General features: G+C 37.8%; 1 long non-coding RNA gene and 1 pseudogene across 1 annotated transcript; both read right to left on the bottom strand.

Moving 5' to 3' along the window:
* Positions 1-1,801: 1,801 nt before the first annotated feature.
* LOC116559530 lies at positions 1,802-18,066 on the bottom strand. The gene is made up of 3 exons (XR_004272496.1): positions 18,039-18,066; positions 12,184-12,189; positions 1,802-1,921 (listed from the first exon to the last, which is right to left on the bottom strand). It is a non-coding gene; the product is annotated as an uncharacterized LOC116559530 (long non-coding RNA).
* A 1,668-nt stretch (positions 18,067-19,734) lies between these two features.
* Positions 19,735-22,583, bottom strand: LOC116559230 (annotated as a pseudogene).
* Positions 22,584-23,407: the final 824 nt, after the last annotated feature.

Raw genomic sequence — 23,407 nt, 5'->3', positions numbered from 1 at the left:
TTCGTCTTTTAGTGGTAGTCATAAAATTTAAAAAAAGCTGTGTCAGTCATTAATTTAGAAGCAGACCCCACATAAGAAGGTAGAAGTAAAACAGTAACAGCTATTTTCTCATTGGATACTAAGGAACTTTACAGCCAAAAAAAAAAAAAGTTTGAATAGAAAAAAAAAGTTCTTCTTCCCCTAAATTTTGTCTTTTATTTAGGGAAATGGAAGGCAATTTTCTAGACTCTAAGGGAAAAATACTTTCACAATCTGTGGAAGCCAAACATTGAGTTTGTTAGATCTTTATATTTTATATAGTATTCCAACCTCACAAATAGAAATACAGGTTTTTTCAGAAGATGCATTAAATTAAGAGTCCCCAAAAAGGAATTTTTAGCACTCCATTGAAAAATCTTCTTGTAGATTGTAGCTCAGAATTCAAAATGATACCTTCTTATATCTTTAGGAAAGGTATGAGTGGCAGAGAGACTGGAGATGATTTTTTTCTCCCCATGTTCTACTGAAAGAGCACTGTCAGCCAAAGGCTGTAAAATTTATTTGCTTTGGGGGAAATGCTGTTTATTCAAATCAATTAATGCATCCAAGAGTCTCATATACAAGTCCACAGCACAAAGATTAACATCATGAAGGAAAGGTGTTAAATCTGGTTAGCAGAAATGATAAAGATGAATGAGACACAGCCTACAGTAAGAACATGTACCCGAGGGGGTGCATTCCCAATGGGAGGATTTTACTTCCAGTGGCTCCTTAGGAAGTGGTAATAAAAACATGGCTGTGAAACATAGATCTAGCCTAAAGAAAGTAAATTGCTTGACACTGTAGAGCATAGTATTTGAAAAGCATGGGATTCCTGAAATTTGACCTGCTTACTATGAAATCTTGAGCAAGTCTAATCTGTGCTTCAGTTGTCTCATTCTTGAAATGAAGATAAAAAGAGTATCTACCACGTAGCATTGTTAAGTTATATAAAGTACTTAAAACATAGTAAATTTAAGTGTTTTTTATTGCTATGTCTAATTATTATTTTTATTATTACATGAATATGAATTGTCAAAACAGCAAATCTGGGCTCCAATTCCCATTTTTATATTTATGAGCTTTGACCTTGGGCAAGTTACTTAAACTTGGCAAAATGTCCATATGTACAAGCTGGAAAAAGTGGAGAAATTCACCTTTTCAGTCCTCTTTTTAGTATAAAGTGGCATAATGTATGTAAAATGTGGGATACTTAGTTACCACTCAAAGAATAATTCCTCTCCCTTATGACACAGGTAAAAAGAAAAAAACAGAAAGTCTGTGAAGCTTTCTCTTTCAGTGACCTCTATACATCAACTGCATATGTGAGCTATTCATATTAAATATGAGTATAGAAAATGAAAATAGGCCAGGAACAGGGGCTCATGCCTGTAATCACAGAACATTTGAAGGCTGAGGTGAGAAAATCACTTGAGCCCAGGAGTTGGAGACCAGCCTGAGCAACATGTCAAAACCCTGTATCTACAAAAAAAAATTTCTTTAATTACCCGGGTGAGCACCTGTAGTCCCAGCTTTTTGGAATGCTGAAGTGGGAGGATTTCTTGAGCCTGGGAGGCAGAAGTTGCATTGAGCTGAGATGATGCCATGGCACTCCAGCCTTGGTGACAGAATGAGACCCTGTCTTAAAAAAAAAAAAAAAAAAAGAGAGAGAGAGAGAGAAAAGAAAAGAAAAATCGCAAATAGAAAAATGGCAAATAGAGAAGGGTAACTATTGCAAGTGTTAAGTGAGTGAGGTACCCTTGTTTTGCATCCACAAGTTGAAGGTCTTTGATATGGTTTGGCTGTGTCCCCACCCAAATCTCATTTTGAATTGTAACTCCCAAAATTCCCATGTATCATGGGAGGAAACTGGTGAGAGGTAAATCATGAGGGCAGGTCTTTCCTGTGCTTACGTCTATGTAAGATGTGACTTGCTCCTCTTTGCCTTTCACATTCCACCATGATTGTGAGGCCTCCCCAACCATGTGGAACTGTAAATCTAATAAATATCTTTCTTTTGTAAATTGCCCACTCTTAGGTATATCTCTATCAGCAGCATGAAAATGAACTAATACAGTCTTCAAATAGGATCAGTTATTTTGAGAGTGTTTATGGACAGATGCCCTTCCTATGTGGCTAATTTAATCACTCACCTCCTCTCCTTTTTGGGAGATTTTAATTTATTATTTTCATAGTTTGAAGTTGTATGCTGAAGGAAATCGTCCATGTTTCACTATTCATAAACTGTAGTTGGTAAAAACACCATCACACATATTCATAAGATTTAATGTCAAATGTATTTATCAAGTGCCAAAAACTCTGACTCTTGTCCAAAAACAAACAAACAAACAAAAAATGTTAGTGGGAGTACATACAATAGCTTCAGGCATGGTTGCATCAAGAAGATCAAGTCATTTCCAGATCCTGCCTGGCTTTCTTGGCTCAAAAGTTGAAGATTGATGATTTAAGGTCCTGGGGAGACTATCAGGCATTTTTGTGCATTATAAGGATAGAAATCTCTGAAATTCCATTGGAGAAAGCTTCTATTCCCACCTTCTCTTCTATTCCTAGTTCTAGCAAAAGTTTCCCAACTCTATCCAGGCAACCACAAAAGGTCTTGCATGCATTTCTCAACCCATCAGTGTAGTCAGAGGGCCAGAAGTACACTAAATTATAGACTGAAGTTATCTAGTTTGAAGACTGGTTCTGGAAAAGTTTCTGAACATGACTTCCTTTCTCAGATGGCTGCCTTTGGAATGGAGTTTGGAAACTTTGCATAATAACTGAATGTTATTAGAGTTAATAAAAGGGTAGTCGAATGTGTTGTTTTAGAGGAGAAATATAACAGTTTCAATGGTATGCCTAGAAACATTTTTGAAACTTAGTTTTTATCATTGTTATACTTTATTGTGGTGAAAGAAAATGGTGTTTAAACATGAAAGCAAGAGAGCACAAAATAAATGAAACCCTGTTAAGGTCAGTAGACCAGAAAAAGAAAGCAGAATTTCCTTGAGTGCTAATCTGCAAAAGGATGTTTGCTTCTAAATACAAATTGCATCCATTAAAAAAAAACATGTAGTAGTTGCCTTCTTTCATCTCTAGAAGCTCTTGATGGGTGGAAATGCAGACATGCATTCCTCTTTTGTCAATCCCGTGATCTCCATTTGTTTCCCCAGCCCCCTCATTTATTGGACACACGGATTACAACTTGCTTCCTGTCTCCAGTTTGTGCATTAATATTCCACTAGCATTCAAAGTGATAGTCTAGCCTTCTTTCTTCTGGATTGAATGAAAGAGCTGAAAGATCAATGGACTCAGTCACCTCTGGGGTCTTGAGCAAGCCTCTGCTTAGACTTGTTCTTTTCATTTGAAAACATTCTTTTTTTTTCCCCATTTATTTTATTGCATTTTAGGTTTTGGGGTACATGTGAGGAACATGCAAAATTGTTGCATAGGAACACACGTGGCAGTGTGATTTGCTGCCTTCCTCCCCATCACCTACATCTGGCATTTCTCCCCTTGCTATCTCTCCCCAGCTCCCCACCCCGCACTGTCCCTCCCCTATTTCCCCCCAACTGACCCCAGTGTGTGGTGCTCCCCTCCCTGTGTCCACGTGTTCTCGTTGTTCAACACCCACCTATGAGTGAGAACATGCGGTGTTTGATCTTCTGCTCTTCTGTCAGTTTGCTGAGAATGATGGTTTCCAGGTTCATCCATGTCCCTACAAAGGACCCAAACTCATCGTTTTTGATGGCTGCATAATATTCCATGGTGTATATGTGCCACATTTTCCCTATCCAGTCTATCGTCGATGGGCATGAAAACATTCTTAACACAGGATAGACAACTGCGGGTAAATTGTTTTTACCTGGAGTTCTTGAGTGGTCTATTCCCCAAGAGCCCCCACATGCCCTGTATTGTCTCCCAGGAACTCCTAGGATGTCCCAGTGATGCAGCAGTTAGAAGGTAAAAACCAGAGCGATGCTCCAGTGCTGTGGCTGGAGGCTCTTCTGCCTGCTTGGTGCTAGTGTCCTAATGGTTGTTGAACATTCTGACCATCACTTGGCTCCAACTCATTCATTCCATGTGGGAACACTGGCCTTGTGCTCTTGGATCTTCTGATTTGGAAGAAATATTAGAAATCTCAATTTATACATCAAAATTACAAAAATACTTTGAAGTTGGAAGTGAATTAAAGGTATTAAAATATTTAAAATCAAAGAAAGAGACTACATTTGAAGAAAGAGGACAGTTTTGGTGGTCGAGGATAAGTGAGGCAAAGAAAAATGTTCCAGGCTGAAAGAACAAAACAAACACAAGCAGGAAGAACTCTGTTTATGTTGAATTTAAGAGATTTGAAACTGGCAGCTCTATGTTTATGTTGAGTTTAAGAGATTTTAAGCCAGCAGCTCCCAAGCCAGCCATGGATAATTTATTCTTTGTTTGACCAGCTTTGGGTTTGCTCTACACAGTATTTTTTAAAAGAATAATATACTTCAGTAATATACTTTAGTTCATGGATATCCTGTAATTTTTAAAATAATTCATCTTTGTTGGACATTTAGATTGCTTCCAAATTTTTGCTGTTTTAAACAACCTTGAAAAATACCTTACACATAAATTATTTTTGCACATCTGTAAATTTTGGACAGAAGGGCAAAATAAAAATCCTAGAAGTTAAATGGATGGATTAAAAGGGCATGGACACATGGAGATGGTTGGAATGCCTATTACTTATTTGCCCTCTATAAACCTTGTGCTAATTTACACTTCTGTGAATCTTGTGACTGCCTACTTTTTGTAAATGTTTGGCACTAGGTTGATAATTATATTTTAATAAGCACAACAAATTCTCAAATGGTAATATCTATTTTATTATTAACATTAAAAATTTTTTTCAGATGACTTATAGAATAGATTTGAACCATTCTGAAAAATTCAGAGTTTTTATTTCTATTCTCCCTAGGCTACTCATAAAGAGAGAGGTTTACTTATTGGATTTTTATCAGTAAAGGAAACTCACATCTAGGTTCTTAGACTTATTCTTCCACTTTATATCACTGGGCAAGATTTTCTCATGGTCCTAGCTCCCTTCTCCCAGCAATGAATTCAGCTGGGAATGAAATCCTATCAATGGCTTACTGAACAGTTGTGCCTACTCAATGGGAGTGAGATGTAGAGTCAGATCTTAGAATATCATAAAAACAGAACAGAATTTATGCCATTTCTACAAGGTTCTTTCTGGGTTCGGATCTTAAAACTTTTGTAGGCATCCCTCTTCATCTCCCTCTCCATGAAAGCATGGCTTACTTCTAATTGGTCCAACTCTTATCAGAATTTTTCCGTAGGAGCTGGAGCATATCTCTCAGTGCCTTATCTTCCTCAACCAATTTAGGGAATATATAGAACTAATGACTAGTGGCCCAACTGATGGAAAATACAAATTTAGAAAATCTAAGCTTTTTCTGTTCCAGTTATGTCAATCTTTTTTTCCTGTAGCAGATACTGAGTAAATAACAATGAGGAAGATCCCAAATGATACCCATCTGAATGGTGTTTAAAAAGTAAGCTTAGGCCAGGTACACTTTGGGAGGCAGGTAGTTCGCTTGAGCTCAGGAGTACAAGACTAGGGTGGACAACATGGTGAAACTCTGTCACTACAAAAAATACAAAATATTAGCTAGGTGTGGTGATGTGGATCTGTAGTCCCAGCTACTTGGGAGGCTGAGGTGGGAGGATTGCTTGATCCTGGGAGGCAGAGGTTGCAGTGAGCCAAGATCATGCCACTGCACTCCAGCCTTGGTGACAGAGAAAGACCCTTTCTTTTTAAAAAAAAAAAAAAAAAAAGAAAAAGAAAAAGAAAAGAAAGAAGTAATCTTAGTATTAGAGCACTTATCTTAGATTCATAATTGAGTCTAAACAACAACAAAAAAATTGATGTTTTATTTCAATGTGGTGGGCATTTGTCTCTTTTTCTAAGGGATAATAATCATGAAAATCTATGAAAAATTATTTAGCAGTGCCGAGAATTTGCTGTCTTTTTTTTCTTCTAATCTCTCAAAGCAAAATAGTTGTACAGAGAACTTTAAATTTCATTAAATATAAATCATTTATTATTCCACAAATATATATTGAAATCCTAGACTATATCAGATGCTGTTTTAGGTGCTGAGGATATAGCAGTGAAAAAAAAATCGATAATAGGGTGAGAGAGAAGGAATGAATAAATCCGAGTAGGTAGTGCTATAGAGAAAAATAAATCAGAGGAAAGGAATGCTAAGGGATGAGGAGGTTGTTATTTTACACAGGTACATGGGATGGTCAGGGAAGATTTCTCTGATGGGTGACATCAGAGGCAAGAACCCATGATGCAGGGAGAGAGCTGTGATGGGGAGAGAACATTCTAGGCAGGAAAAGCAGGGAGGTAGAAGCTCTGCAGAAGGGTCATGCAGGCATGAAGGAGGTACTTAGAAAAACACAGCTGATGTCTTTGGACCAGGTTGGGGAGTATGACTGGTGAGAAGTGGTCAGATTCTGCATGTGTTTTAAAGGTAGAAGTGATGGGATTTGTGAGTAGATTCAATATGTAGTACAGACAAAAGATAGGAGGAGTAAGGATGACCTCAGATTTAGGGCCAGAACAACCGAACCTGTCAATTTGTCATTTACTAAGATGAAGACACCACATAAAAGTGGTTGGTTTGTGCATGAGGTTCCTCGTATATAAAAAATAGGATAATTGCAATTAGTACCATGAAACCTGGAAAGAATATATTCCCATCTCCCATTCATTTGGGGCAGGTGCTCACAGAAAGGAGTGGCAGGCAAAATTGCACATATTTCCATGCTATTTGTCTTTGTGGTTACTATGCATAATAAATGTATGAATGAAGCAACTTCTACTAAGTGACAGAGCTGGAATGACAAAAATATATATATGATACAATGTATTTGATATAAGGGATGTAAAACACAATTTCTATATGTGTCATTCTTTCTTGTTTGATTACAGTTTTTACTTGGAGCTTTTTATCTCACTTGGTGTTGGTATAGAACTAAACCACCTGAAAATGTTTATCTTTATCCAAGTCCTATTTTCCTGGAAAACAGCGGTGGTCAAGAAATCTCTCCACCTTTTTATGTTAGGGGAAATGACTTACTGCAAAAAATCGCATATGACTTTTCATATTACTTTTATACGATTTGCAGGTGCTCCCTCACCTTGTTTACTTACGTCAAAGTCAAACACAGACTGCAAGTTCTCATTAATTATCTCATCAATGATTAGCTGAAATGTTCACCTCCATTGGACAATCTGGACAAAATACCCATTAACTTGAGCTGACCAAACTGTAATCAGGTTTCTCACTCCCACAGGTCCTGGGACATTGACTCATCTTTTTTTTTTTTTTTTGAGATGGAGTCTTGCTCTGTCACCCAGGCTGGAGTGCGGTGTGGCAGGATCTAGGCTCACTGCAACCTCTGCCTGCCAGGTTCACGGGATTCTCGTGCCTCATCCTCCCAAGTAACTGGGATTACAGGCACCCGCCACTATGCTCAGCCAGTTTCTTTATATTTTTAGTAGAGACAGGGTTTCACCATGTTGACCAGGTTGGTCTCAAACTCCTGACCTTGTGATTTACCTGCCTCAGCCTCCCAAAGTGCTGGGATTACAGGTGTGAGCCAGTATTAGAACACAGAACAGCACCTCCTTAAGAGTCCCTATGAAGAATGGGTTGACCTCAGGGAAAAACATTCTCTGACCAACCATGCAAAGACAATATACCCTGCTCGCTACCTTTCCCACACCCAATTCTTCCTAGTCTTGCTTGCTCTTTCCCATAAAACAAAAACCTTTTTTGGCTTGATCTTTGAGACATCCATGGATCTTTGGATTGGGGCCATCTCCCACTTCCACATATTTCAGTAGCCTTTTTGAATTAAATCTCTCCTTCCCCAAGTCTAGATTTGGTTTCCACTTGACTTCCTTGATTAACTAGTGGTTTATTACTGTGTGTGTATATAGTGACTCATTTCTATTCAACAGACATTTGTTAGACCTGCATACTTAGTGAGCTCCTGGGGACACAGCAGTGAACAAAATGGACAAAACTCCTTCATTATTTGAGTTTACATCCTAGTTTGTAGAAATAGATAAATGAACAAAATATTCTGTAGGTCTGATGGTGATTCCTGCTATGGAGAAATTTAAATCTAGCAAGAGAGAGCTGGTTTGGATTGGGTTGAAAGGGCTACATTTTAAAATAAAGTAGTCTGGGATATATTTAGGTTATTTCCAATTTTAGAGCTGGAAGAAAGGGATGACTGTGGGTCTCTAATCCTGAAGTCTATAAATGGTTAATAGTGAAGGCCTCTGAACACAAATGATGCTCAAAGTCAAGTAAGGAGGTCCTGTAGCCATTTGGAGACATTTATAGGTATTTGATTGCTTTGTTTCAATCCAAGGTCATGGAAGTTAGAGGGGTTAAGAAGTAAGATTTCCAAATTGGAGTCCTTGAGAATACAGGGTTATTCTCCTGTATATCTAGAAGTTCCCATTCCAAAGACCTTAGGTCAGTGTAACATTAGCAATAAAAGCAGGTGCTAGAGGGATCATCCCTGGTTAGTTTTTGGTTATTTGCTTTTGGATTTTTTTAATCTCCAAAAGAATACCGTGTCCCTGTCAATTAATAACAGTTCTGAAATTAGGATTAGTTGATGATTTGGAGAGTTATGCATTCTAGGTGTGTTTTTTAAAAAGCTAATGATTTGAAGGGAAGTATTTTGTAGTGTTTTGACAGTGTTTTTAGCATTTTAACTTACATAGGTAAAACATTTCCCTTTTAAATGCTTTCTGTTATACGTCTGTCAGACTCTAAGTTAGTTAAAATGTTTTTTTTTAAAAATGACACTGTGACTAGTGCAGGTTTTATGGAAGCAAAGTGGCTGAAATTTTGAAGACTCATTTATGAATTAATTGAGCTTATTTATAATTATCATTTGGCATCTCTCAACAGACATCCTTCTGTAATCAGAAAATATAAATCAACTGAAGTTACAGTCATATGTCACTTAACAACAGGGCTGTATTCTCAGAAATGCACTGACAGGCAATTCCATTGTTGTGTGAACACCATAGAGTGACACAAACCTAGGTAGTGTGGGATGCTACACACCTAGGCTGCATGGTACAACCTTTTGCTCCTAGGCAACAAACCTGCACTGCAGGTTACTGTCCTGGATACTGTAGGCAATTGTGACACAATGGTATGTGTGTATCTTATATCTAAACATAGAAACGGTACACTAAAAATATGGTATCATAATCTTATGGAAACATTTTCATATATGCAGTCTGTCTTTAACTGAAACTTGTGTATGCTGTGCTTGACTGTGTATGGATGGATTATTTCCAAGGTTCCCCAGACTAAGATACTAAATACCAAGGCAACATTAATTATTTGAGGTTTCTTTTGTAGAGCTCAAGAAAACAGCCCAGGTGAAGCCTAGGTTTTTTGTTTTTTGTTTTCTGTTTTCCATTACATCTGGTTGAACATAGTCCATCAGTGTCTAATAAATTTCTCATAACAGGCTTTAAAATAACACCACAGAGCTTTCAAATGGCTAGTGCTCAAAACAAAATGGATAAATTGGAAAGCTTCTATCAGATCTGATAGGCTGATCCTCTTTGGTACAAATATTCAGAAATATAGCTACTTCAATTCTGTAGGCACTTTAAAGGTAGTTAGCTGGTATTTAAACTTAGTTGGGTCATACATCCCAGACTACTCAAGAAGCAATAAGATAAAGCCATCACTACTATTGCATCTTATCCCAACAATGATAGTGAATTATGAAAATTATCAAAACTGCTTCATATTGTCTAAGCTCTCCATGAATGAAGGTTATAAGTTATAACGCCTATCACTAAACTGGAACAATATAGGATAACAGCTTACTTTTAGGGTATTTTGAATCAGTATGTATAATACTGGAGCTTATCCTGCCATATTAAGTTACTAACAATTGGAGGGAGAGGAAAATACCCTTTCTTTTTCAATGAGTATGAATTTCTTTATTTTTTTTATTTTATATTTTGTTTTCCGCAAAATCAGACTCAAACAAATATCAGGACCTTCCTATTTTCTATTCTAGTCTTCCTCCATTTAAAGGACATATAATCAAATGTAGAAACGTATATCAATCATCAAATTTTTCATCTTAACTCACCCACCATCATCTGAGTCTCTACAGTGACTCATGGCTGATATTAGTGGGTTGATTGCTCAGCCAATGAACAGATTTTAAGCAGAATATTTGAACCAGCCTTCAAAATATTTAAAAAAATTAAAGTATAACTAATTATGTCAATTATTAGCACATCCAATGGGATTATCTTCTGGGCAGTTGACCAGTTGAACAGTTACCAGCCTGATAACATCTAAGCTTCAAGTGGGCAAATATTGACTATGTAGCCACAGCCTCAGTTGCAATGTGACTTGAAGTTTAAAAAGAGCTGAACCAGATAGTTTGCATAGATGTCTGAGCCATCTGCATGGCTTCCCAAGGTAGGGGATTTAATAGAGGGTGATATTATTCTATTCAGTGATGATAGAAACTAATATAGCTTCACAGCTGTGATTTGTGGCACAGGATAGGAGGACAGTGGCTACATCTGAAGTGAACCACATTTCTATGGGTATTTTTCAAAGGAACAGATTGTACCAAAAGCAGACAAAACATCAATGCCTGAATTCTGGTGAGTTTTGCTAATAGTAGCACTATTCAGTCGTTTTTAGTTGGAATGGCTGTGTTTGCATTGCTGATGCAACCACTTTGCCATTGGAAAATCTGCCAGAGCAAATTGCATTCCTAGCAGCACAAACATCATTTATTTGCTCATTCATTCAACAATAGTTATTGAGGACTCATTCTGTGTGAAGACTGTGTTAAGTTACTAGAGACAGAGTTGTAAATAAGATTCAGTCCTAAAGGAACTTTCTCCCTAGTGGGACATATGAACGAATTAACATTTACAGTTGATTATAATAATTGTTGTGTCTCATGTAAGGTCAAGATGTACTGGAGCTAATTACAGGGTCACCCAGTCTGTCTTGGTTAAGGATGGCTTCTCAGAAGAAGTGGTGTCTAAGCTGAGACAAGGAGAAGAAATAGGAGTTGGTTTGATAGGAGTGCAAAAGTTGGGAAGAGCATGTTTTCTATCCAGAAAGATCACCATGTGCAATGTTCCTGAACTAAGTGGGAGCAGGGGATGATCTCAGAGGGCAACAGGGCTCACATGACATGGAGAGTTGTCAGATAGGAAAGGCACTTGGAGCCTTATCTGAAGTTCAGGGAAGGGCTGTCAAAGGTTTGTAGACAGAATACAGGAATAAGTTTCAACATCTAAGGGTAGTAGAGAAATCCATTAGCAAAGCTAAAAAAAAAAAAAAAGAAACAAAAGACCCTTCAACTTTTATTTCTAGTTAGATATCTGTTTAATATACTAAATAGAAAAATACAGATGGCTGAGGCTGAGAGCTTCTAGTATGGATATTCTATATCTTTCTAAACTGTTAAGAAAAGATATTATGATTGATTATAGCACCTTTTGAATGTAGTCATGCCCCATATTTCATAGACAGTTCCATCTCTCTTTGGTGAATTCAAAAAGAGCTAAATCACAGCTTCATGAATAGAATTTCTTCTCAAAATTTAAATTTTAAAATATGTAAGTACAATGGCAATTGAACAATCCTTCTCTGTTCTGCTGTGGAAATGAACTTTGTTTTTTTTTTTGTTTGTTTTGTTTTTTTTAAATTCCAGCTAAATATGGAGAGTGAATAATTATAGTAAAACTGGCCTTACTGTGTACATCTGTTTTTTTTTTTTTTCCATAATTGCTTTAATTACAGGATGAACTCCCTGGGAAACAAAAATAAGTTTTACTGCAATAGATTATATTATTACATTTTATGAAGTTTTGAACTTTTGTTAAATTATTATTGTTAGTTTGCTCATGCATAAACACTCATACCTTCGAATACCAAGGATCTATCACAGCAAGTTCAAGATACTCAACAGCCAGGTTTTACCCAACTTTAGGAATTTCCCAAGACATTGGCCTTATGCTTATTGTTCAAAATGAGGCCCTTTAGAAGCTACATCTGCCTCACCCTATCCCAGAGAAGACCATGTCAAATTTTAAAAGAACCCATCCTTTAATCAAAAATGTGAGACAGGGCTACTAGATTTAGAAAAAAAAAAAAAGAAAATGAAAGGAATAAAAGGAAAATAGGGAATGATCCAATGATCTTTGGGACATGTTTTTCCTAAAAAAATTACTTCTTGTTTACTTGAAATTCAGATTTAACTGTGAATCCTGTAAATGTTTTTGCATGTGGCAACCCTACATAAAGGGAATCTAGCAACATTTTCTGTGGAGGTAATAGCAGTTTGTTCTTTTCTACCCACTTCCCTCACATGTGCTACAAAATTTCCCTGTCCACAAAATGTTCATATCTTTTTCCATCCCAATAGCATCTAGTCCTTTCTAGGTCTCTTCTCCCCTACCTCTCCATCCATTCCTGTATCCTATGAATTGCCCTAGCTTCTTCACAAAAGAATGGGATGGAGTATCTGTGCATTAGGAAGAGGAAGTTGTGCCATTTGAGAAATTGGTGGATGCCTGGGAGAGGGTAAAACACTCTAAACATTCCCAAATTAATTTGGGTTCATTATATGTATAGGAATTCTATCTCATCAGAGTCACTAAATATTTCATTTCTAAAGTACTGAGCACATTTTTTGCCTATACATCAGTGAAATTTAAAAGTAAGTTTTGCCAAAATTAGAAATTAGTTCTATGATTATTGGTCAACTAAATTAGATCTTTGGACTAAAGTGTTTTCTAGTCTGTTTTACACTTTATCACATTGTTTTTATTTTTCTTCACTATCACTATGTTATTCTAAATGTCAGTGTGTAGCTCATTTTCTTAGAAATCAAATCCAAACCTTGAATTTATAGTTAATCATGTTTCTAATTGTCTAATAAATTTCTAATTGTCAAATCCACCTGTATGTTAAAATAGGAGAAATATGGGATTGCTCAATATTATTCAGAGTTGGGAATTATAGACAAGATTCATTAAAACATTGAAATAAGGAAAATAGCTATTAAAATGCCATTTTTTTGTGTTCTTGAGAAAAATCCAATAATTCTTTTTTCTAAGTCTTTGAGAACTAAAAAGGGCTTTCACAGCTGATTGTGTTTATATTTCATGGAAAATTTCAGGTTTATTGTTAGAAAATTGTAATGCTGTTAGCAATAATGGCAAAGCCAAATGTTTACAATATAATTACCATTTTCCTAGAATATGTGTGGTTTGGGAGAAAGAAATTTAGATGAAGAACCTCTCAAAAGATTGCATGTGGCTAGGACCTTTGTCCGAATGCAGAGATAATAGTAGCATTTCATAGTAGTCATTATAATTGAAAAGTAACTTAAGGATTTTTGGCTCCTTATAATTACATTGAAGGTGGTTTTTAATTTTGCAGGGAGCATTTTGGAAGAGGTAGTTTAATCAGTATCTAAAATATCAAATGATGGAAGTCACTGTTCTAAGATTGAAAACATTTGCCTTGAAATATACATTGATTTTTGTATAGATTCTTCCTTCAAATGTTTCCAGTTTTTCTTTCTATCTGTTTCAACCACAAACAAAACCAAGGAAAAGATTCTTCTTACATTCTTGGCTCATTGTGATATCATAATCACCCAGCTTCAATCTCTCTTCCTTCCATCATTTATTCTACTATAAGATTAATGATCCTAAATGATTACTTTCATTATATGTAATGATGACCTTTCACTTACTCTATTGCTTACTTCTTCAAATATATACCCTTCATTCCCTGTGCTGATGGAAAGCTTTTTTCAGGAGTAGTCATCAGTCAACAACAATCTGTGCTTATAGATGACAGATATCCATCTACAACAAAAGCCATGAGTGATATAAAAGAGCTTTGGGAAAGGAGCTACAAGACTGGCATTTACCTTTCTCTGTGTACAAACCTGAGCAACTCACTGCCTTTGAGCCTCGGTTTTCTCATCTGTGAGGCAGAGAAAATAATGGCTGTATTGTTGAAAAGCAACAATTGAGAAGAGTTCTAGTGTATTAATAAATGTTTCAATCTCTATATTTTATTCAGTGAATTGTAAACTCTTTGAAAAATGTTCCATGGCTCTTCATCATTGCCTGGGCCCATCAAGTTGAGATTTCTGATCGTGACATTTTAAATGCCTGAGTATCTGGTACAATCATACCTATGCACTTGTAAATTGTTGTTAGTGTTTATCAGGCACAAATTATATGTTGGGCACGGTGATGAAACCTTTGTACCCATTTTCACTTTTGAACATCACAATCATCCATCCTATAAAAAGGAATCTCAGGCCAGTGAGGTAGCCACACCTGTAATCCCAACACTTTGGGAGGCCAAGGTGGGAGAATTACTTAAGGCAAGAAACTTAAGACCAGACTGAGCAACACAGAAAGACCTCATGTCTACAAAAACATTAACGAACATTAGCCAGGCATGGTGGCACATGCCTGTAATCCAGCTACACGGGAGGCTGAGGCAGGAGGATGAATTGAGCCCAGGAGTTCAAGGCTGCAGTGAGCTGTGATTGCGCCACTGTACTGTACTGTTGCCTGAGCAACAGAGCAAGACCCTGTCTCTACTTTTTTTTTTAAACAGTGCTATTAGTACTATTTGTATTCTTTCTTATAGGTAAGAAAATGAGCCTTGGAAAAGTTATATAACTTCTCCAAAGTTAAATCGTTGGGGAAGAGGAAAAATCAGTATTCGAACCCAGGCAGTTCAATTCTATAATCTGATGTTTTAGCCACTGAGCTATACTTACCAAAGAAACTTCTTTTTGGACTTGGATAATTGTTGTCCCTGAAAATATATATATATTTGTACCTTTTGTTGCATCTATTTATATCTCAAAGTCGATTCTTTTTTCTTTCTCTCTTCACAATTCTATTGTTATGACTGTGCATTGCCTTTCCCTGCTAAATAGGTACACCAAATCCTAAACTCTCTCCACCCTCACTGAGCACTTTTGTATTGTACTAGCAAGAACCACACTGGATTACATTATCATATAGTTTCTCTGATGCATTCATATATTTAGAAACTGCCAAACTAGACCTACCTCAGGAATGAGTACCAAGTCTTTTACCGCTTTTGCACATCCTAATTTATGCAGAAAAAGTAATGGACAATAGAAGGTGTAAAAATGCACCAAAAGAACAATTGTTAATTTCTGTAATAATCTTTTGAGATTTGCAGTCTTGCAGTGTTCTGGAAGCTGTCTATTTAAGTTCTACCAATGTTTCAGAACCAATTTCTATTTCTGAAATAAGCCCAAATGATGGCAAAGTCTCTTTCTCTTCTAAGCCAATATACTACTGCTGACTGTCCTGCCCGATTTCCTCCAGTGGTAATGTCTTGCAAATCTATAGTGTCATATTACAACAAGATGATTTCCACCGATGCAGCCAACATACAGAATCTTTCCTTTACTATAGGATTTGTGGTAAAGAGCCTAAAATTAAGGCCCATTATTTAATGTGCCTGGGGAAAACCAGGAGGGATTTGAGTGGCCTACCCACAAGCTCTCCTCCCTACTCTGCTCCTGAGGATAAAGCCCCAGACCAAAAAGCCCTCCTTATCATGGGGACCATGCACAATTTCTGCTTATTCCTAAGTGGTATGTTTCAGCTTCCTACAAGACAGCAGACTTAGTCAAATAACTGAATCACATCCTCCCGTGGGAACCAAGGGTCGTCACCCCATCCTCTTGGTGGTGCAAAGCCTAACTCCAACAGCTGCTGGATATTTACTCTGTTCCAGGGTGCACATGCTCCTATGTGATTCTGCATGCACTGTATCCTCCTCTCCCTGGCTGTGAGTATGTGTGACTAATAAGCTGCTATCAATCTTATTAATCCAGTGTTTGGCCATCCCATATCCCTCTTACAATAGAGATGATTCAAATAGGATTTTTCATGTGAGCTTTTATAGACACAGCCATTCCTTCCATGTATCCTCTTTTTAACTCCTGGCAAATACTAACTTGTTTTCCGTTTATTTCTTTTCACATCAAGACTGTTATGTACACATAAAATGATATAATGTATAAACATCGGGGATTGGCTTTTTTCGCTCAGCTTAATTCTCTGGAAATTCAGCCTGGTTGCTATATGTATCAATACTTCATTCCTAGAATTCCACTGTATATGTCCAACTATTTGTTTACCCATTCTCCACTGAAGGACATCTGGATTGTTTCCAGTTTTTAGCTATTATGAATAAAGCTGCTATGAACATTCACATACAGGAGTTTTAGTAAACATAAATTTTCATTTCTCTAGGATAAATGCCCAAGGCTGTAATTGCTGGGTCATACGGGACTTGCATGTTTAGTTTTTAAAGAGACTGCCAAACTGTTTTCCACAGTGCCTGGACCATTTTATATGCCTATCAGCAATTTATTAGTGATTCAGTTCCTCCTAATCCTCACAAGTCTTTGCTGTTCTCACTATTATTTTAACCTTTCTGATAGCTGTGCAATTACATCTCATTGTGGTTCTGATAAATTTCTCTAGTGGCCAATGATGGTGAATATCTTTTCATGTGCTACTCAGAATCTGTATATCCTCTTTGGCGCAATGTCTGTGTCTTTTGCCCACGTTCAAACTGGAATCGTGTATTCTTTTGACATTGGGGTTTGAGAGTTTTTAAGTATATTCTAAAAACTAGTCCTTGGTTGAAGATGTGGTTTGCAGATATTTTCTTCCATTCTGCAGGTCAGGTGATAATTTGAGCCACTTATTTAAATCTCTGGAGCCTGTTATTAGGAATCTTCTGTGATTTCTAGGCTAACAAGGGGTACCTTCAATTAAACAGTCATCCAGCAGGGTTAAATGAAAACCACTACTCATCATATCAATGTACTAAAGTGAAACAAACCCAAGATTCAAAGTTGAAAATCGTGGGCTGGCCATGGTGGCCCATGCCTGTAATCCCAGATACTCCAGTGGCTGAGACATGAGAATCACTTGAACACAGGAGGTGGAGGTTGCAGTGAGCTGAGATAGTGCCACTACACTCCAGCCTGGGTGACAGAGTGAGACTATCTCAAAGGACAACAACCACCTCCCCAAAACAACCAGAAAACAAAGTTGAAGATTGTGGTTCTAGTTCTGGCTCGATCAGTAAGTGTTACAGGATCTCTCTGGGGCTCAGTTTCATGATTTGCAAGGAAGGATCAGGCACCTTATCTAAACTACTATCTTATTCTACCATTCTATGATTCTTAGTTCAGAAGTTAAGCTGAATAGAATAAAGCTAATTTTCCTATTATAGTAACAATACTAACATGTAGGTTTTAAAACAACTGAGAATGGAATACCTTTTCTTCTTTGTTAGTGAGAATATGCTAAAATATCACAGTGCAACATTACATTTAGATTCCTATTGCCTTTTTCCTTTCCTGGCAGTGCCCAACAAATGCATCTCAGAGTTTGCTCTTTATTGTATAGAACCTTGTAGTTTAGATGATAGACTTGGAGTCTAACAATATCCTACCACTAAACTGGTATATGTGCTATTGGAACATTACTTAGCCACTATAATCCTCAGTTGTCTTTTTTTTTTAATTTGGTGATAATAAGAGCACTTAGCATGAAATGTTTCTGTGAGAATAAAATGAGATGATCCATGTGAGTGCTCAGCACTCATTCATTTTCCATTAGCACAGAGTAAGTGTTCAATAAAAATTATTAGCAGCTGTTGGGGCTGCTGCTGTTGTTATACTAAGTGATATAGTTTGGCTCTGTGTCCCCACCCAAATCTCATCTTGAATTATACTCCCATAATTCCCATGTATTATGAAGCGGACCCAGTGAAAGATAATTTGAATAATGGGAGCAGTTTCCCCCAAACTGTTCTCATGGTAGTGAATAAGTCTCATGAGATCTGATGGTTTTATTAGGGATTTCCACTTTTGCATTTCTCTCTTTTTCTTTTGCTGCCACCATAAAAGAAGTGCCTTTCACCTCCCACCATGATTCTGAGGCCTCCCCAGCCATGTGGAACTGTAAGTCCGATTAAACTTCTTTTTCTTCCAAGGCTTGAGTTATCAGCGGCATGAAAACGGACTAATACATTGAGTTACCCTAGATACCTAAGAAGCAGCCTCAAAGAAGCAGATGGGGGCTCTCAGGAGGGGGAGTGCTTTCTTTTGTTTCCTAAGGTTTTTAAAGCAGAATGTAGTTCTCAGCTGATGAAACCTACATTAACCATTATACAGGTAATTAGATTTGCCACTCACTAAAATGGCAAAGGAGGAATATATAGAGATCTTTTGCAATTAATGTTCTCACCTTGCCTTTTTCAGACCCCAGTGAGCTATTACCCTAAAATCTCTCCCTTCTTTCATTCCAAGGTCCCCAAATCTTTCCTCACACCCTCCTTTGCAGCCACTACTCTCTGGTCTCTGGATAAGAAATTTATTAGGTAGGCCAATTTATCCTTGCTAATTCTGTTCTCATTTTCATTTCCCTATGTCCTAGACTCTGCCCATTCACAAGTGCTCAGGAGCTAAGTGAGCAAGAATAATTCCTTCTTGGAAGCAGTGGTCAATATTTCAAATCCTTATAATTTGATATCTTATCTTCTTATCACTGCCACATAAAATATTAGCAATAAACAGAGGGACGGCTTCTAAAAACCCTGACACTATGACACAAACAGCTTTCAAATAATCCTCCTTAAAAAAATCTCAAAGGAGTTTTCCCCGTCAAATTGTAACATTCACTACCTGCCTGAATGAGCAGAACCATTGGCAAGAATTGGCATACTGATGCTTTGTTAAGATTCTCATTTATTTCCTACTCAATTTCTTACATTTCCAGGCTGATTACTTTCCATTCCAGAAATGCAGTTATTTCATCTCTACATGGCTGCTTGTTTCTTTTTACACCTGTACAATAACTGCTTATAGCCAAGGGGTTATATAGTGAATTTAAAGACAATAGCACTGCATACTGTGGGTTTTTCAAAGCAGAAGTTTTATTTCTCAGAAAGTTAAATTCTTTTTCTTTTAATGGAATTAGTGAGTCAGGATCATATTATACATATTTTTTTCTTTCCAGAACTATGATGACACAGGTAATTTTATTAAGCTAAGAAGCTCAATTCATGTCACCTGTTCTTTCATAAATACATCAGTGCAACTGGGAAAATAATTTTATTGAAAATATTAAATTTGGTGCAGGTTGCTTTTAGATATCATTTTTATCTGTCACGTAGGACCTTCTCATCCATTGATTTGCCCTGGAATGGGGATGTTTGTGAATCAAAAAATGTTATAGGGTGGCTACTGAACATATCTGTAATGAAGAATGCAAATAAGCATGCAGTCCTTGCCAGCAAGGAGCTTACTACCTATTTGGAAATGCAAGGAATATACACAAGTGACGTTGAATTAGAGTAACAGGAATCAGTAAAATCTAAGACAACAGTAAAGAAAATCCACCGCGTTGTGTGCAAACAAGAGCCAACTATTGGGTGGAGACTGTTATTAGAGGGAGAGAGAGACCCTGAAGGCTTATTAAGAATAAGAATTATTCTTTTAAAATTTTTTGTATAAAACTGCATCTTCTTTATTTTGCATACTTTAATTTCAGAACAAAATGAACAACAACAACAAAAAAACCCTAATATGCAACATCCAATCCTGTTTTCAAATTAGAGAGGGGATGGAGTTAGAGGCCCTTGTTTCCTGCCTTAAACACAAGGACAGGAGAGAAAAAACACAAGACATCAGCAGAGGGAGCCAAGTGAGACAGAACCACTCAAGGCTGCAGTCGGAGCCATGGTGACACTATGCAGACGGCACAAGGTTTCCAAGTATAAGCTCATCGTCTACCACCTCCATGAGAGATGCATCCTCATTGCCCTCAAGTGGGGAGGGGGGATTGTGTCAAGAACAGCAGCACTGGCTTCCTCTTCTGCCACTTCACCTTTGTCAATACCTAAACCTAGCTTGTTCATGGTATACGCTATTGGGGTAGGTCTGGGAATCCTCGGGAGAAGCCTGAAGAGACCCCCACAGTTTGAAGCGGGAGCACCACCAGGTCTTTGACAGCTTTGTTGTCCTTGTCCACCTCAGCCTTCTGCTGCAGTGTCTCCACAAAGGGTTGGTTAAGGTTGATCTCCAGGTGCTTTTTGGCCATAATGTAGCCTAAGGTCGAGTTGTCCAAAAGTGTCTGGGCTTCACAATCTACTTCATATGGGCTGTTCAGTTGTGGGTGTCAGTCACAGTGCAGCAGAATGAAGAAACAGCCTATTGGAGAGTGTCATCTTCTCAGTCTTCTTATTCAAGATTTTTTTCAGGACCTTGCAGAGGTTCACAAACTTTGCCTGGCTCTCCTCCACTTTCTTCTTCTCCTCCCTCCTCAGGTAGCTTAAGACTCTGCTAGATAACTATGACCAAGCTCTTCCCACCAAACTCATTGAGCTGCAGCACGCAGTACTCATCAGTGAACTTGGTCATATGTACTGCCTCAAAGCCCTTTCTCTGCACTTGCTCCATGAAAGCAGAGTTGGCCACTTGCTCTTTGCTCTTGCAGGTGATGTATAGATGGACTTCCTGTCTCCATGCAAGAGACATGCTCTGACAGAGATATCATCTCATCTCCGGACTGGGAGGTGTGATAGTACAGCAGCCCAGATAGGCATCACAAGTTAATGGAGTCCTCAGGGATCCCAACCTTCAGATTTTCAGAGAATTCTTCATGGAATTTCTTATAACATTCCTTGCCTTCTGCCAGCTCAGAGAAGAGCTCAAGATACTTGTCAACAGTGTTTTTGTGTAGACTTTCAGGATTCTGCTCTTCTGGAACATTTCTTGGGAAATGTTCAGGGGCAAATCTTCAAAGTCAACCACACCGTAGATAAAGCTGAGATACTTTGGTATCAGCTCATCATAGCACATGCCAGACATAGATGTTTTTCTTTTCTCTCTTGTTGTCAAAGGGGTCAAAGAGAGCCTGATGAGGGATAAATAGCAGTGCCCTGAATTCCAACTGACCCTCTACAGAGAAGTGCTTGCCTGGCAAGTGGTCTTCCTGGTCATTGGTGCAGCTCTCATAGAATTCTCCATACTCTTCCTGGATGATATCAGCAGGCCTTCTGATCCAAATGGGCTTGGTCTTGTTTAGTTCTTCCAGATCAATGTATTGTTGTTATTGTTGTTAATCTTCTGGGTTTTCTTTCTCTTGTGCTTACTGCTGTTATCCTCCTCATCTGAACCCACATCTTCAGTCTTGGGCTATTTGTCAGCATCTTTATCATCCTCTTCTTTCTCACCTTTCTTTTCCTCTGCCTTATTATCACTGACTTCCTTCACTCATTCCTTCTCCAAACAAAGGGTGATGGGATAGCCTATAAATGAGGAATGCTTCTTTGACCTGCCTCTCTTCCAAACACTCTATCTGGTCTTCTTTAAAGTGGAGGATCACTCTGGGTCCCCTGGCAATGGGCTCCTCATGATCAGCACGTACAGTTAAGAAACTCCTATCATAAGACTCCCAGTCATAGTGTCATCATCATTGTGCTTGATGATTACAACCACTTTTTCTGCCACCAGGTAGGCAGCATAAAAGCCAACACCAAACTGCCCAGGCCTGGAGATGTCTGCAGCAGCCTGAGGAGCCTCCATAAACACTTTAACACCAGACTTGGCAATAGTTCCTAAATTATTTATGAAATCGGCCTTGTTATGCCAATGTCTGTGTCTACCAAAGTAGGATGTGTTTCTGAGGGTTGAGGATGATGTCAATTTTCAGCTCTTTACCACTGACTAACTTGGAAGGTCCTGTCAGGTTCTCAAAGCATCTCTTGTCCAAGTCATCGGAAGCATTAGAGATCAACTACCAAATGAAAATCTCTTTGTTGTAATAGCAGGTATTGATGATGAGAGACATGAGTTGGGCAGTTTCTGCCTGATAGACCAAAGTCTCCATCTCCTCCTCTATATGGTACACCTCTGCAGGCGTCTTGAAAGGAAAAGACTTACCAGTGCTAGTGAACAAGGTGGGCTGGGACTGTCCAACATGCACATGGCTCCAAAGCTGCATGGGAATGACTCAGGAGCAAGAGTTGCCTTTTAATGAATGGGTTATTACCTGTCAGGCATTGATTTGTTTCAATTTAGGAAAAAACAATGGTATGGTTATTTTTAGATCTACTTTTCACATGAGGACAATGCTGAGACTTTTTACATAAATGTTAATGAGTGGTCCAGGTGAAATTTAAACACAGACATATTTGACTGCAAAGCCTGGGTTCTGTTTGCAACTTGTATTTTATAAAAAAAAAACATGCCAGGCAATGGGTAGGAGGATTTGATCTGATTATTGAAAAAGCAGTCAAAGACAAAGTGAGAAAGAAGCACAGAGTGACGGAAGGAGAAAGAAGAAATGAGAACATTTTAGGCTACAAAAATAGCATGAGAGTGGGGGGCAAAAAAATATATAGAAAGTGTTTGACAAACAATGGGTATTATGGATTTGCCTGGATCAAATGTAGGGGATGCTTATAAATGTGCTTAATAACATAGGCCCTGGATTTAGACAGTTTGGTTTAAATTCCAGCTCATCCATTTAAATCTGACCTCTCCTAGGCAGATTGCAACATCACATAGAATAGTTGTGATGATTTAAAGAGCTAGTGCAATTTAGGTGCTGGTAATACAGATGTTTTTGGTATGTGAAAATTCATCAAGCTGTACAATTATGTGCACTGTTTGGTATGAATGTCAGTAAAAAGATTTTTTTTTGGTACAAGGAGCCAATGCATGTGAAGCATTCACTGAATGTTAATTTATTATTCTCAATATATTCAGGACAGTGAGCTATTAGAATAAGATCTTAGCAGAATGTTGGCACATTGTAAAGGGCCTCTATTACCTGAGAGGGGTCAAAGAAGAATTGGAAAGATGGGGATGTATTCACAGTGTTGTTAGGAAGCTATCTTTGTCTCAGTGTATAGAATGAATTGGAATGGCAGAAGGGTATAGAACAATGAGACCAATGAAAAGATTGTGCTGTCACACGGAAGTCCCGTAATATGGTCCTGAGGCAAGTGATGGTAAAAAACAGAGAGATTCCACAAAGGAAAAAATCAATAGGATTGGACAGTGGGATGTAATAGGGAAAGAAACTAAAGATTTGAAAATAACTCTCTAGTCTTTACAGTAAGAATGATTGGAAGAAACACCTGAGTGGGAAAGCAATGGCAAGGAGGTT

This window comes from Sapajus apella, unplaced genomic scaffold (assembly GCF_009761245.1).
Source record: "Sapajus apella isolate SASKATOON/1434 unplaced genomic scaffold, GSC_monkey_1.0 scaffold23, whole genome shotgun sequence".
Taxonomy (NCBI): Eukaryota; Metazoa; Chordata; class Mammalia; order Primates; family Cebidae; genus Sapajus; species Sapajus apella.
This window is presented reverse-complemented; position numbering and strand designations above follow the sequence as displayed.